Source organism: Nesoenas mayeri (assembly GCF_963082525.1).
Source record: "Nesoenas mayeri genome assembly, chromosome: 7".
NCBI classification, from domain to species: Eukaryota; Metazoa; Chordata; class Aves; order Columbiformes; family Columbidae; genus Nesoenas; species Nesoenas mayeri.
Window position 1 is genome coordinate 29,106,842 of NC_137551.1, and position 12,702 is coordinate 29,119,543.

Below are 12,702 nucleotides of genomic sequence, written 5' to 3' on the forward strand. Positions count from 1 at the left end.
AAGTTTGAAGCCGGGGGAGGGTGAGGGGGGGCGGCGGCCGCTGCCCCCCCTCACCCTCCCCCGGCTTCAAACTTGGCCGAGGGGCGACGGTGCGGGGGGGTGAGGCCACGCTCGCTGCCAGATAGTGAGCCACAGCGGGCGGGCGGGCGCGGGGGGAGGAGCTCAGGTGTCCCTTCCTGCCACATAGTGCGCCGCCCCTTCCCCGCCCGCCCGCTCGCCGTGGTGGTGCTGGGGCTCCCGCCGCCGGCGAGGAGGGATGGACTGAAGCACAAAGGCGCGGGCCCGCCGAGGTAACGCTCCCGCGGTGTGGGGAGAGGAGGAGGAGGCCGGGGGAATCTTCTCTTTTCCCGCCGAACGCGGGCGGGAGCGGCCGTTGCGGGGCTGCGGCCGAAGCGTTGCCGCGGTTGGGGAAGGGGGGAAGGGGCGGCTGGAGGCCCGGAGCGCTCCCCACCCGGTTCCATCAGACGCTTCGCGGCGGCGGGGCCGCGGCTGCCAGCGGGCTGCGGAGGTTTTGGGGGAACTGCGGTGGCCATAGGGCTGAGGGGGGAACTTCCCTGGGGGTGTGCGCCAGCTCTCCGGCCGGGGGAGATGCTGCAGCGCTGCCTCGGCGCCCGGCTGGGAAGGACAGGGCTTTAAATAATGCGCCACTGCTCGGGAGCTCTGCTAATCGAATGAAACCTTGCAAGCAATTATTGTAATTATGGACTGTCCTCCGTCCATCGCAATGCTCCGAAGTCCCCACGAGCCTCAGAAAACTTCCTGAAAATAATTTTCTCCAGCCTTTCGCTGTGTTTCATTGCGCCGGGCTCCACCTTTGCCGCGGCTGATGGTGCGGGGAGCCCAGGAATGTGATTTCCCAGTGCAGACGCACGGATTCTGGTCACGGCTGTGCCAACCTACCGGCGATGGGCATCTGCCCCGGGGGATGCGGTGCGGCCGCCCTGTGCGATTAATGCGCTGGGATTATTTTCATTGTGTGTTCGTATTAGCACGGACAACATTCAAGATTGCTGCTTTGAACTTCAGGCTCTAGAAATGGGGGTTATGATGGGCCTTTTGGGAGTTTGTATCTCGCATTTAAAAGCTTATTTAGAAATTCAGAGCGGTTTTCTCAATCGGTGTGAGTGCTGGACTTCAGGGCAGGCAGGCAGGGTCTGCATGACTGAACGATGGGATTTTAGCAGGGGAGCCTTGGACTGGCTCTGAGGAAGCAATAACCACTGCGGCTGGTTGTGGAGTTGGGTTGTTTCTGCTTCTGTGTTCTCAGCATTGTTATGTTACAGGTGGGTTCAGGCTGAATCTGCTGGTTTTCATCCACAAGCCCTGGACTTGAGTCCTGCGGGTAATAATGTGATATCAAGTAGAGGAAAAATGTGGGATTATGCCTCATCTGTGTGATACCACTATGTGGAGGAGTTAAGTTTTAAAACAAATAGATAAAATCAGTGGCAATGAATATCTGGGCAAAAAGATAATTGGCCAAGGGTTATAAAAGCATGATTGTATGAAATTGCTGAATTACTAATTGTGTGGGAGAAGTTGTTACTTAAATCAGTTTTGGTACCAGAGGGATGAAGCTGATAAATGTGACCTCAGCCTTTAAAAAAGGGTTTTGGTGTGCCTGGGGCAGCTTCAGGCTGTCTCACCTGCCTCCTGGTCCAGTTGGTGGTGACTGGAATAAAGCAGAGGTGTGGTGCATGTTTGGCTGTGTGTGATCTGCTGGGAAGGTGGAGTGGTGGCTTTAGGGGGAGCGATGTGAGCCGGGGCAGTTCTGCGTGTGGCTGCTTTGGCAGGAGATCCGTTGTGAAAGGCTTCTGTCCACCTTCCTGCCAGGGTTTGCAGGCACGTCTCTTGAACCAGGGGGTTCTTTGGTCTGCACACCCTGTCACCTATGTGGCCTGGCTGGAAACGTTGTGTGAACTCATCTGAGCCTCCTTGATGGCATCCAGCACTTACGGGTGAAGAAGGTGTGAACTCTGGGAATGCCTTGGGCTCTTTGGCTGTTATTGAAAGAGCTTCTCAGTGCTACTTTGGGTAGGGAGTGCATGAGTTCTTCAATTAAACAAGACAATAATTGTGTGAGTAATGGTGTATACCAGTCTTAGCTTTAGAAATGTTCATGTTACTCCTTTTAGAGATACATTATTCTCCAGAAGACATTATTATAATACTTGCATTTAGTTTTTGTTGGGAGAATGTGAAGCCCAATGCAGGGAAGAAGGGGTGGGATACTTAGGGGCTGAGTGTTTAATGATTGAGGTTAGTGCATGATGATGATGATTAAACACGTCCTTAATTCTTGACCAATAGATGGAGTGCTGCTACGCCTTAGGATATCTGAGGATTTAATGGTCTCTTGGTTAAATCAGTCCTTATCCTTGAGTCTTGCCTGAGGATTGAGGCAGCTGACATTTTTATTTAAGGAAATGATGATTTTAGGGTGGTGCAGTTAGGCTGTCACGTACACTGTGATTATCAAACCCGAAGAGGAGGTCCAGGTGGTGCCTCTCACAGCAGAGACTTTGCATTGCTTGGAGATTGGGTGGACTTGAGTGATCTGGGTGAAGTGGGATGATGTTTCCCAGTCAGTCAGTGAGATGTACAGCAGCTCTTCTATCGACATTTTGCCAGTTATGAAATGAGTGTCTATTGTTTAACTGGGCTGGGTGAGCCGAGCTGGGTCCAGTGTGGCTGTGCTGGAACTGTCCTTGTTGCATGTGATGCTAGAGGTGACATTGCAGGCTGGGCTGCCTGCTTTTGTTCAGCTCAACTTGTTACAGGCCAAAGGACCTGGCGTGAGACCCTTGTTTGCTGTGAAACTCATCAGAAATTGACATGCAAGAGACAAAAAAATGAGAAATATTTTAAGACAGGCAAAGGTTAGTTTGTTTCCTTTTGCAAGTGGAATGTTTTACAGATCAAAAAAGGACAGAAAAAGAAGGCTGCTAGTTTTTCCCTTGTTAAAATCATTGTTGCTAGTTAAAACTGCAGCAAACGTCATTGCCACACTCTGGATGGTGTTGGGATGATAATACTAAAACAAACAAACAAAACCAACAAAAACAAACAAAAAACCCAAAACAAAACAAAAACCAAACACAAACCAAGCAAAAAATAAAAAACCCAAACCAAACCCCAAACCAAAAAAAAAATCACGCCACAACACACCAAACAAAACAAACAAAAAAACCCACAGAAACCCCCAAACAAACAAAACCAATTTTAATTTAGGAGAAAAACTTGTGTGACTTTGAGATGGTGCATAAAATTGCCTTTGCTAGCTTTTTTTTAAACTGGATAAAAATGTTTGTTTCCTTAAAAAATGTCTGCCAACTTTAGCAGCCATAGCAACCCTTCGCTATTTTTTTCCTTGTAAATCAATTTTGCATTTTTGTAGTGCTGCTGTTTTAAAAACTGAGTCGGTCATTGTTTTGGTATTGACTTAGAAGAATGCAATCTATATTATTTAATAACATTGCTTCCCATTACATCACAGGCTTTTCTTCAAGCTGTGTTTGAAATGCTGGTTGTTGTATGAGAGATGGTGGTATATGGTGGTGTGGCTTCTGGTAGGGTTCTTGGGGAAGGTAGTTGTCTTTTGTGCAGCATTTTTTGGTAGATGAAGATGATTACTTGACCCTTAGGGAACAAGTAGTAACTTACGCATTGTATGTTAATGTTAGTTTTGTTTGCCGCAGAGTCTGCTCTGCTTCCTATATTAGTTTTGAGTCAGTTGGTATATGGGGAAACACTTTTGTTTCTTTTCGGTATTCGTGATAACACAAGTCATTGTACCTCATCACAGATGAGATTTTAGAGGTCTTTCAAAGATATCCTAGCAAATGCATGGCTGTTGTGTGGATAATTTGTCATATGGGTTATTAGTTAAGACAAACCAATCTTAATAAATTTGGTTAGATAAGAAAGTATCTCTATGGCATGCTCATAATCCAGACTATGGAGTGGGTATGTCACTTGAAAATAATCAGTAAACTGGAAAATGTTTACTACTAAAAAGTGGAGGTTTTCTTTGGGTTCATTGAAAAGTTAAATAGTGGAAGAATGCTTGAGAGCTTCAAACCTCAGTTAGAGTGTGATGGCTCCTGGTTGGTTTCCCCCCCACCCCTGCCCTGGATCTTGGCAATTTGGTAAATGTGATGTAGGCATCTATTTAGTTAGGACTCTGGGAGCACACTAAACGTAATACATGTTTTATGGTGGTAATGTCAATTCTGCTTGACAAGGATTCAATCAGCTAGTACAAAGTGCTAATTAGGGACATATTATAATAGCCTCATTCATTGCTCTAGTCTCTTAAGCTGTTCTGGTCTTGGCTAGCAAGAAACTCTTTTTTTTGCCTTGTGTTGTTTAAGGTGTTAAAATCGTAGTGACATCAGAGCAGCAGGTAGTTCTCACATGAGTTAGCAGATTGAGGTGAAGATCAGTAAATCTCAAACTGGTGTGAGAGGTCCCACTTGCTTTGTAGCTTTTCACGTTGTGTTTTCTTGACCTGTGGCAGCTGACAGCTGGTAAATCCCTTTTCCCTTGTGCAGCTGGTACCTCCTGAAGTTACTTGTCCAGCTGAAGTATGTGGCAATCTTGCATACCATAGAGTTGATGGCAGCTTCGTGCTGCTCTTGCTGCCCTGAACGGGTACCTAGCACAGAGCTGGTGTTAATGCTGGCTGGCACTTCAGCCGAGAGCTGAGCTACCTGCTGTGTTGGCCCAAGCAAACGGATTCTGTTGAATTGCTGTGAAAACCTGTGCTTGTTATCTTCATCAGTATCTGTAATAATTGGCTCAAGTGTTGGTGTGGTTTGGTTTTTTTTTGTTTTGTTTTGTTTTTTAATGTTGCATGTGTTTAATTATTACATGATTTTTCTTTGGGGATAACACAAGCATTCCTATGCATCTCATCCATAGCTATTACACTGAATATGACATAGTTTAAAGGCCAGTTGGATCTGCATCTCATATTTGTGGATGCACAGTAAATGTCAGTTCTGGAAGCAGGGTGCTTGCTACTTAACCAGGCGTTCCTGTGCATGTCCTTCTGATGGTAGATAGTAAGCTTTTCTATTTTGCACTCTTATTGGATAAAGCTTGCTTTACTTGTTCTCATACAGTAAAAACAAGGAAGGAAAACTATCATTTGAAATACATAATATTCAAATGTGGACTGGCTTTTGTTGAATAAATGCCTTTTTTTGACAGCTCTAGAAGTCTTGATAGAATGTTGCCGAAGTGATTTGATACTGAAGTTGTCTGTATGATTCAAGTAAATAATTTCTAGATCAATGAAAATTATAAGTTGGTTGGCTTCAGAGAGATTGCTGATATTAATGTAAGTTGTTTCATATAATCCAGTATCCCAGTACTTCCTTTGCAACCCATATTACATTTTAGTGTTTATGGATTTATATACAAGAAACTCTATATTTATAAAGTAAGTCTCTAAGGCCACAAAGTCAGGTATTTGAAAGCTGGGTAGTGCTTTCCAAAGAAAATATTCTGGATTTAAAAATGAAAATTAAGCTATATAATTGGAAAGTATACTTATGAGCCCTTGTGTCAGGAAGAGTAGAAGTGTTTTGGCGTAGATGCTCAGATCTAGCAGACACTTAACAGAGGCAACCTTCAGCCTAACGTATGAAAAATTAGGTGAAACTGAAAATAGGATTTTGGGACGGAAACAACAGACAATACTGGGTAGTGCATCCAGCTCTGTTTAAAACTGAATACAATGACACAAAAGTAGTGACCTCACAAGTACCTTTGTGTTTTCCTGACTCAGATACACAACCATTTTTAGGAGTGCTAATGAGCTGCATAACAATTTCTCCAGTCTCCTAGTCAATTCCAAAACACATTTTCAGCCAGCTCTCTTTTAATATACCAATTATTGCTACACACCAGACAACCCACTCTCTTTACTGTGTATCCTAAACCACCAAAACCAAACACATAAACCTTAAGTCTTAGAACATACAAACTTTATTTGGGGATGGCATGATAGTCTGTTGAGGATAAGACTGAGTATTCTCTTATGATTGTTTTCAGGTGTATTATCTGCAGTTTCTATGATGGTGCTGAAATTTAGGGTGCAAGAAGCTGTGTATAAAACTAGTATCTGGCACTCCTTTGATAACTGGTTACAACAGTGGCCCTTCTGATGTAGTATTGCTGCCATAATAAATGAATAACTAGACAAATAGGTGTTTCTGTTATCACGATTAAATGGTAATAGTGCCCACAACAAGCCTGGCATCCTGTTTCAGATCTTGATTGCATATGAAGCATCATGCTAAATACCCAGTTAAGGAGCAATTGTCTTTGTGGTGTCCACAGTTAACGTGCACAATTTCTGGCTTTCAATGGCAGCTGTCTTTAAATGCCTGTTTGTCTAAAAGTAAATGCAAAGGCAAAACTATGCCAGTGACTTACATTTTTATTTGACTCAACTGTCAGGGCATAAGGCAGAAAGCAAAGATGTTTGTGATCTTTAATTCATTTACTAAATGGAAGCTGTTGTCTGTTAGGGCAAACCATGTATTTTCACACCAAAGGGTATGTAATTTTCTTATTCCTGAAATTACTGAGGTTATGAAAGAATCTCTGGGTATGTGTTGATTTTTCTTTCTTTTTATTTATTTATTTTTATTTTTTTTTCCCATTCCCATCAATGACCATAATCCTGAATACAAATTAGATTTCTTACTGACGTGTGATTGTTATGGATTGACTATCCAGAGCTATCTGTCTTTGACGTGTAGCTGACTTGGCATTCAAAGGACACGTGCATGTTCTGTGTTAAATGGCTTAAGGACTGGAGTGACACACTTGGAGAGCTTGGCAGATACCTCTGCATGTGCATGATTTGGAACAAAAAACTCCATCTTCTAAGGCAAAGTGTCCAAAGTAGATTGCTCTGTCAAATTTTCATAAACATTTTTATTGCAAAGATTTAATCCTAAACAGCTGAGGAATAAAAATGAAGTTGTGATATGTGCTTTAATAATGGCCGGTACAATGTTTTATAAAGCAAAGTATGTCTTTCACCAGTAAAGCCTTCTTTATTTATTTGGCTTGTTCCCTATCAACCTGATCAAAATCATGGGTCTGGTATTGAGTAAAAAAATGCATAAAAGAACTTGCAAATACGTAGAAATTTGTGGGTTTTTAAAATAAATAAAAACAACCAGAAACCAAACTTAGTGGTCTGGCAGTCAGGTTCCCCCCTCCATTTTTACTCTGTTTCAAACTTTGTTTAAATAGTTTTGCAGCATGCAGAGAGATTGAATACATCTGTGTAGGGCCAGCATGAGTGAGTCTGTACTCAAAACCAGGTTAGTTTAAAAAATAAAATCTTGAAATGGATCCAGGTAGCTTCCTAGTTAAAACATATCAAATAACATAAAGCATGTGAACTCAAGACTACTCAGTTTAACTATATAAAACGTTTAAGCTGTAAAACATCAGGAGGGGTTTTTTTATAGGTGCCTGGGTAATTTGCCCTTAGGTGGCAGAGCGGCAGCCTGTGTTCCTGTTTTACATCAGATGTTTTCTTGTGAGCCAAGCACTTGGGGAAAAACTGAAGTACTGCTTCCTCTTTAAATTGTTGTTGTATACAGGTTACACTGCGTGTGCATTTGCTCAAGCTTAGATAATTTTACATGCCCTAAGACAACTCTTGGTTAAGGGCTGGTTTTCAAAGACTGCATAGTTCTTCTCAATCACCGCACCATTCAAAATGGAAATTTTTGCTGGCTGACCAGCAGAAAATGTTCTCTTTCTTGCCTTTCCTAACAAGAGTGTATTATTGCATGTCATTGCTTCTGATCAAGTCGAGTGGCTTTTAATGTATTGCCAGGTGAGATCCCATGTGCTTCAAAACAGTCTGAAAGTCTCCAGTTGCTTGGATCAGGACACCTCTCTTCAGTGATGGACCCAAAGTGGGCCAATGGAGACCATTTAGTGCAGTGGGATGTCTTCTGTAGCAATGGCGGTCAGTGTTTCAGTCCTATGCTACGAAAGCTTTGCTTAGATGCAAAGATTGCCCCATCTCGGTTGGCAAACGCATCTGATGTAACTCGGAGCGACCGGGAGGGAGGGCTCTGAGCAGAGCTGTGGAAGGTGGGAGCATTCTGCTCTGTTTGCAAGATGAACAGCAGGCCAGGCTCACCCAGCAGTTCCTGTAGCTGGAAAAATAGATGACTTAGCCCATATACATCTGCATATCATTGTGTGTGTGGGCAACTTTCTTCAAGAACCGCAGTTTCTGTATGTCACTTGTCTCTAAGCTTGGATCTGTGAACTGTTTCACAGGAGCCCCACAAGACAGAACAAGGTATAGTAGTCTTATTGTCCCAATACTTGTGTTAATCAGATACTTGTCTCTCCACTGGAAAAATTCTCCTCTTTCTGTGTTGAGAAGAGTTGAAATGCTCTCCCCTGGAGGGAAAAAATAGTTTATTTTTTTTTTTTTATCAGATGTATTTAATCCTTTCCTATTAATATTGGCTAAAACGGTACATTAGACTCTACTGTATGTGAAATGTTGACTAAAATGAATTAGCTAATGGTGAAAGTAAGAATAACAATGTCATATTTATAATCTGCGTTAGCCTTTAACAAGAAAAAATAGCTTGAGGTATACCATGTAACACTAGGGTCTGGCTACTATCAGATATTGCAAATGTATAGTAACAGGTATTGTGTGCAGTAAATTTATCTTTGTAGTAGAAACCTGATGTTGTTGCTGTTCCCAGGGGGTAAGTTGAATTACGTTATTACCGAGGCTGAGCTAACAGAGCTGTGCTTATAGTATATATACAGACAAGACAGTTCTTCCCAGGGAGGTGACCTTTGCTGTATTTTGGTTTCAGATTTCACAGGGACCTATTTCAAAGTTTTTAGCTTCAGCCCACACCCTGCTGGTAGTTGGTTATAAAACTCTCTTTGAAGAAAGTTTAAAGAAAAAAGAGAGTCTGCCCTTTATTACGTTATTAAAGTTAGACAAATGTCGTTTGTTTACTCCTTTTGTAATATATATTACTGCCACTGTTACTTATCAATATAACTGATAGCTCAAAGATGAAATTAAAGCTACAGAATTACCAGTTACAATGTGCAAATGCATAGTGTAATTCTTTTTTATGGCTGTTCTGTTTATTAGTTAACTTGAAGAATGTGTACTAGCATTTATTTGTACTGGGGAAACTATTATGGTTGACCTGGCATAATGTAGTGTACACCTTCCAAGGTTATTCCATTCTCTCTATAAACTTTTTTTGGGGTACGGTCTCTCCAAAACCAAATTAAAGACACAAATTTAAGCCCTGTAATCCTATGTAGGAACACAATCAAATAAGAAACTTGTGTGTCACTGTTCTGATAAATATAATCACCTCTTCAATGTTGCCGCTCTTTTCTAGGACTCTGATTTCCATCTGATTAAAATATTTGTGTTGTACCTTACAACCAAACTAAGCAAGACATCCTGCTCTTCCCTCCTGGCCATGTGGTCCCTTCTCATCCTCTCTTGTGAAAGTCCTGTTGGTTTCTGAACTTATGCAATTCACTGTGAATTGCAGCAGAATACTTCCTCTCCTTCCCCTGGCTGCATTAACTCTCTTTAAGTTGAATTAGCTTGAGAGGGTTGAGTGAGCACCAGAGCGCTGTGAAGTGTCAAAGGCAGCGGTGAGAACCTGGGGGGCAATAAGGGGAACAGGGAGATGGGACTGAGCTTCAGGTTGACTCCAGTCCCTTAATCCTTCAGTGGCGACAGCTCTTCAGGATCCCACTCGCAATGTGAAAATGTAAGCGGAAGGTCTTGGTGAGTTGAGCTTTCTGCAGGGGGACTTGTTTGTAGGAAATTATGAAAATCTGTTTCTCTGGGCTTTGAGATGTGCTGTCGCAGCCACGGGGTCATGAGGTTCCCCCTGCTCTTGCAATACTCTCAAAATCAGGGGAATGGTCATGCTTAAAGGGAGACTCTTTGGGATATATGCAACCTTTTGAGGAATCTATGCAGGCTTCAAAATTATTTTAAATAAAGTAATCTCAGCATGCTTGGGGAGCTGCTCTTTGGCTCACATGTCACACACGTACATCCCTGCTCCATGAGGCTGCCAGTGAGTGACAGTCCTGGGTGACATGGAGGTGTCGGGTGCTTGGGGTCGCTTTCTGTAACAGCCTTCCCTTGTCTCCAGAGCCTGCAGTATTTGTGCACAAAGCAAGACACAACTAACTTTTCTATTTTAAAATAAAAAGTTTTCACTATTGAATGGTGTGTATTGTTGCTCTTGTTACTTTATGGTTCTATTTCATAGTTATGTACAAGAAATGGAGGCTAAATATCACTGTAGGAAAACTTCATTGCATCAGGTAGACCGCAGTGCCTATATGTTCAGGAATGTATAGAACAAATTATTTGGGGAGAGGAAAGGATGGGGTTGTACTTGGTTATAGTAATGAGCTTATGGATATGTTTACAAGACAATTTTATGTATAAAGAAGTAAGACTTAACATTGAGGAAAACATGTACAAATAAGTTGTTTAGCATAGCTCAACCTGCTTTCCAAAATACTCTGTAGCTATAGCTTTCAGTCTCTTATATGCCTTTGAAAATGGTATTGCCTCTCCTCCTTCCATCCAGGTTCTCATCAGTTAAATGATGTGTAAGAAAACATAGTGTTGCTACCAACAAATTTGGCAGGAGGATTGTTTTAGAAGTGTAATGCTGAGTTTCCAACAGCAGAAAGCTGTTTGCTGTTTAAGTTGACTGAAATTCTTCCAGTTAGTCCCTGTGCAGGTGGTGAATGATACATATTCATGGTGTGAAGAGCTGTCCTGCAGATATCACTTCAGGGTCTTCAGTGCTCAGTCCTCTGAGCTTTTTCTTGGACCTCTCTCTTTTCCCTTGTTTCTCTTTTCTTAGCTGCAATGAAGCATCATCTTCAAAAGTTTGTTTTCTTTGTTTGATGTGATGTGCAGGCTTCAGTGTAGATACTTAAGCAGTCTTATCAAAGTAATACTGGCTCAGTCAGAGTAAAGATGCTTTAGTTAAATAGACTATGGCTGCGTTTAAAAATAACAGCTCTGGCTGTGTCAGCACGTTGGATGACCTGATACTGACTTCAACGGAAAGAGCTGCTGAAAATTACTTTGCCTGTCACACATATTGCCCCCAATGTGAACTGGGTTTCTGTTGGTAGCATTTTGGTGTTAGATGAACCACAACAGAGCCCATGAATGTACATGTTTTTAGCCAAATGGCTGCAGAGGGAGCTTGTTGTACTGGGCACTGTTTAAATGCATGAACAGGAGTATCAGCACTTTGCTCTTGTTCAGATCATCAGAACAGAGGCGTCTGGGGTTGGGTGCAAACACCGTCCTCATCTAAGCTCAGTAGTTTTGGGTTCTCTGCCGTTTGATATCTGTAGGAAAAAGCTGGTGTGTGTGCTCTACCAACCTGAGGTCTGTCTGTATGTGACTGCTGTGCTTGCACGTGTAGGCTGTTGCATTCTTGTAATAGTAAGGTGTGTGGAGAAGCTTGGTAGTCATTTCCATGCAATTGTCTTTTCTTACCCCAGCCCTGGTTTGGCTCTGACTCTGCTGTCTTTCTGAAAACAAATTTCAAGCATTGGTATTCTTAAGAAGTCTTGGTTAACAAGACATAGGCCGTGTGCCAAAAAAAACCTAAAAAGAAGGTAAAACATTTTGAAAATACTATGTGTATCTGATGTTTATTCCATTTCTTATGGTTCTTGTTCTGTGTGGGTTTTCTGTCCTTTTCTGTTTCTTGGCAAGGAAGATAGTATTACATTCTTATACCAAGAGGAAGGGTATTAAGGTTACTCATAAAAAGAAGATTTATTTTCAAATGTAGTTTTTCATTTTGTCGTTTGGTTTTTATTTATTTATTTTTTTTTTAAACTCTAACCATACCCAGATTACTGACTTCATTCATACAGTCGTTGTATCAAGTTTGGATGGTGTCTTTGTTAAATTATGGCTCCTGAGGGTTTTCTGTTACAGAGGTTTCTTCAGTCAGGGGAAATGAGGGTATAATAAGGCGGATCCAAAGACCGGACATAATGATTCTATATAGTAGGAACAAACAATGCCAGATTTGGCTGATGTTGGATTTTCCATCAACTTTTTTTATTGGCATTTGTTCATTTTGCTTTAAGCAGTGTTTAAAGTTGAGGCAGCCTGAGTGCCTGAAGTAATTGAAAGACCAATAGCAGACGATTTGGGCAATACTAATCACTGTGTCCTATCTTCATGTGTTTACTCTGAATTCAGGCTTACTCAGGAAGTCTCTTTGATTCAAATACCATTAGAGCAGTAAATTCAACAGGAGACATCCAGATTCACTGAAAGGACTATATCTGAATATGGTATAATAGACCTGGCTGTGCCTGAGGTTCCTGAAACCCTGTTCCAAGCGTTCAGCTCGTGCTCAGCAAGAAGCAGCTCTGCTTTTTGGCACTGTGAGTACCTGACCTTCCTTGCTGCTGCCTCTGACTCGCTGGAACCGTCTGCCAGCTGTTAAGGGTATCTTTTGCCTTTTACTACAGCTATAAAATATTATTAATTGTAATATGCTAAAATGGGGACAGAATCATCAAAACGTATTTCAGGATACAAGCGAATTTGCTGAGAAATTCTATAAATAAACGACTGTGCGCCTCAGC

General features: G+C 42.0%; 1 protein-coding gene across 2 annotated transcripts in view; it reads left to right on the forward strand.

Annotated features, from left to right (window-relative positions):
* The first annotated feature begins 267 nt into the window (after positions 1–267).
* Positions 268–12,702, forward strand: part of ADD3 (adducin 3) — a 98,693-nt gene continuing 86,258 nt past the window's right edge. The window contains exon 1 of one of the 2 annotated variants that reach the window (XM_080347417.1): positions 268–290. The gene's annotated coding sequence lies outside the window, so the exon portion shown is untranslated. Of the gene's footprint in view, positions 291–8,150; positions 8,348–12,702 lie in introns of those variants that run through there. The other variant, XM_080347416.1, reaches the window with a different exon arrangement.